Source organism: Palaemon carinicauda, chromosome 20 (genome assembly GCF_036898095.1).
Source record: "Palaemon carinicauda isolate YSFRI2023 chromosome 20, ASM3689809v2, whole genome shotgun sequence".
In the NCBI taxonomy this organism is placed as follows: Eukaryota; Metazoa; Arthropoda; class Malacostraca; order Decapoda; family Palaemonidae; genus Palaemon; species Palaemon carinicauda.
Window position 1 is genome coordinate 124,747,346 of NC_090744.1, and position 3,803 is coordinate 124,751,148.

The window sequence follows — 3,803 nt, forward strand, 5'->3', positions numbered from 1 at the left end:
TAAGATGAAATAAACTTCGTGCTCAAGGAAACATTATAAAACTAAATTAAAAATAAAATAAAAACAAGATTGCATAAAAATGCATAACCACACAAGCACATTTAAAAGCATAAGCAGTTAAACATATTGTTATCAAACATACAAACATATTTGCATGATGTTATGTATTGATTTGATTCTGTCTCGAGGCAGAAAATGGTGTGTGTGTGTGTGTGTATGTGTGAATATATATATATATATATATATATATATATATATATATATATATATATATATATATATATATATATATATATATATATATACACACACACACACACACACATATATATATATATATATATATATATATATATATATATATATATATATATATATATATATATGATTTTCTACCTCCAATCAAAATCAAAATTACACATAATCTTCCATACAACGTATTAAAACACTCTACCTTCATGTTTAAAGTGGTCCCTTCACTCCAACTTCATGTTTAAAGTGGTCTCTTCATTTTCAAAACTGGAAAAAAATAATATTCTAAACAGATAATATATTTTGCTTGCTCCCGGAAGCATTGAAGAAAACCCCAAAGTGCGTGCTTGTAATCCAGGTCCCTGGTGGAGCTTGCCAAGATAACACAAATTAAGTAGGCCACAAATTCGACTAGGAATATGAAAGCGGCTTAACCAGGAGCAAAACATTATGTAAACCTGTTTCTAACGGATGAGGTAGAATTTATAAAAGACTTTATATGCGTGTGTCTAACTAACATACTTTGAAGTAAAATATATAAGAGACTTTACAGTATATGCGTGTGTGATGACATAGTTGCCATATATTGCTGGAATATAATAGAATAACTTTTTTTTTTAGGGGGGGGGGGGGCGAAATGGGTTCACTCGGTACCCATATTGTATTTATAATAATTAGTTAATGATTTAATCAACGCTGGGTCATCAGTCATCACCTTTCATGTCCAGGGACGATTAAGAATTTACTACGTGTGGCAAAAGGGGGAGTTAAGAACGAATATATATATATATATATATATATATATATATATATATATATATATATATATATATATATATATATATGTGTGTGTATGTATATATATGTGTATATATATATATATATATATATATATATATATATATATATATATATATATATATATATACACACACACACAAACTAGTGAAGGATTAATGTTTGAGCTACAATTTATAGACCGAAACAAAGGTTAATCCATTCTTGAATATGCATTCAATCTGCTAATGAAATTTTAAAAATGTTGTGTTTCATAGTGTATGACTTTATACAATGAATGACTCATTATATAAAGTCATACACTATGAAACACACCATTTCTACATTAACTTTCTTTCAAACACGCTTACTGGGTATTATGTGATTATAAACTCTGATTATTGAACATTTAATATATTACTAAATTCATAAATATATAAATAGGCGAAACGGATTTCTACATATTACAATAATGTACAATTCCGTATCCATGATTGTCATGCTTCACAAAAGTAATTAAAATTTTACTATATATAAAACTAAGTACGCTATGATTGCCCAATCCTCCACCCTTCTTAATATTATTAACACCTTTATTACAAAAATCTCTTTTAAAAATCCTTTGTAAAAAAATATTCACGATACAAGTTTATAATTATAGATACGTACGATTTATGATAGTAAAAGCCTGATAAAGCTTTAGCAACGTTGTTTATAGATTTTATATTTTCATAAATATAGCTTGTTTTACGCAAAATATCTAGATGGCTTTAGAAACAGATTCAATGGAAATATCATAATTTTCCTTAATCTTCATCCGTATACACTACGGAAGACTAAGTTATAAAACCTCTTACTTAAATGGCAACGTTATAAAACCTCAAGTTTAAATGACAGTTATGCAATCTCTTGTTTAAATGGCAAAGTTATAAAACCTCTTGATTGGATGGCAATAGTTATAAAACCTTTTGTTTTAATGGCATATTTATATAACCTCTTGTTTAAATGGCATAGTTATAAAACTTCTTATTTAAGTGCCATAGTTATAAAACCCCTTGTTAAATGGCATAGTTACAGAATCTCTTGTATAAATGACATTGTTATAGAACCTTTTCTTTAAATGTCATAGTTATAGCACCTCTTGTTTAAATGGCATATTATAAAACCTCTCCTTTAAACTGAATAACCTCTCTTTTAAATAACATAGATATAAAACTTCTCTTTTAAATGCCATCGATATAAAACTTCTTGTGTAAATGGCACAGTAATAAAACCTCTTGTTTAAATAGCATAGGTATAAAATCTTTTGTTTAACAGAACATAGTTATAAAATCTTTTGTTTAAATGCCATAGTTTATAAAACATCTTGTTTAAATGGCATAGAAACATAACCTCTTGTTTAAATAACATAGTATAGAACCTCTTGTTTAAATGCCATAGTTATAAAACCTCTAGTGTGAATGCCATCGTTATAAACATGCTTAAAAGACATAGTTATAAAACCTCTTGTTTAAATGACACACTCATAAAACCTCTTGCTTAAATGCCATAGTTATAAACTTCTCATTTAAATGGCAGTTATAAAACCTCTTGTTTAATGCCATAACTATAAAACTTCTTATTTAAATGTCATAGTTATAAACCTTTAGTTTAAATGGCATAACCCAAGTCTCTGAAACAAACATCCATTTCTGATCTTTGAATCTTTTGTCACCAGCCTTAAATAGGCAAAGTTCCTCGGATTGGTTGGTCTCCAACCCGATAAAAAGAAGCAGTTATCCCAAGAAGAAAAAAATTATGCTTCCCCCTAAAAGTGGAGCCATTTTAGTTCGAGTTGGACATTATGCCATAGAAGATTCCAGTGGTGAGATTTCAGAATTCCAAGCGAGAGTCGATAAGTTACTTTCTTTTAAATTGTTCGCCGTTTGACTTTCGAACTTTCCTCATTTTCGAAAGTTTCCTTCCTAATGCCCAAATGGTCGTTCGATTTCTTTTCTTTCCGACAGTATTTCATTTATATTGGTACTTTCATGTGACGCATATTCTTCGAGTATCTAAGTTTGACAATTAAGAGAGACATTCTATAGATATGAATCATTCAATATCTTATATATTCGTATTCAAATACATAGTATTTTACCAAGTACTATTTTTATAATTATAAAGTTTCATCGGCCAAATCATGCAACATTCACTACTTTTCTGATCATTCACTAAAAGCATTTTGTTTATTTTAGGGCTTGTTTACTTATTTTTTATCAAATGAATTAATAATATAACCACAATTAGAAGTTAATACCCTAATGTACTCAAATATAATGGTTTTATTCCAATTAAAGCAATTGTGTTTTAGTTATTACTTCTTTATTCAGACTATTTGTACGTCAGCTTGCTTGTATATTATTTTAAACCTATTAATATTTCTTTTCCCTTTGATGTGCAGTTCATATCAAACTGTAAAACGATTAAATTCCATTTATTTTATTTCTAATTTATCCTCAAACAATACCCAAAGGAATTTCTGTGGTGACTGAAAATGAGTTGAGAAAATATTTAATGTCAAGAGAAAAGAAACATCATTCGTAGTTTCCTTATGAAGATTAGAAATTACGTAGGGAGGTTTAAAGACTTTAAAGGCTTAAAGACCACTCATAAAAGGCAGAGGCAAGGGACAGTGACATTGCTCTATCAGCAGGACAATGCCCTACAGACTGACAATACATACATGTGATCAGCTCCTAGCCCTTCTGCACCAAGGCTGCTGTTGACTCAGC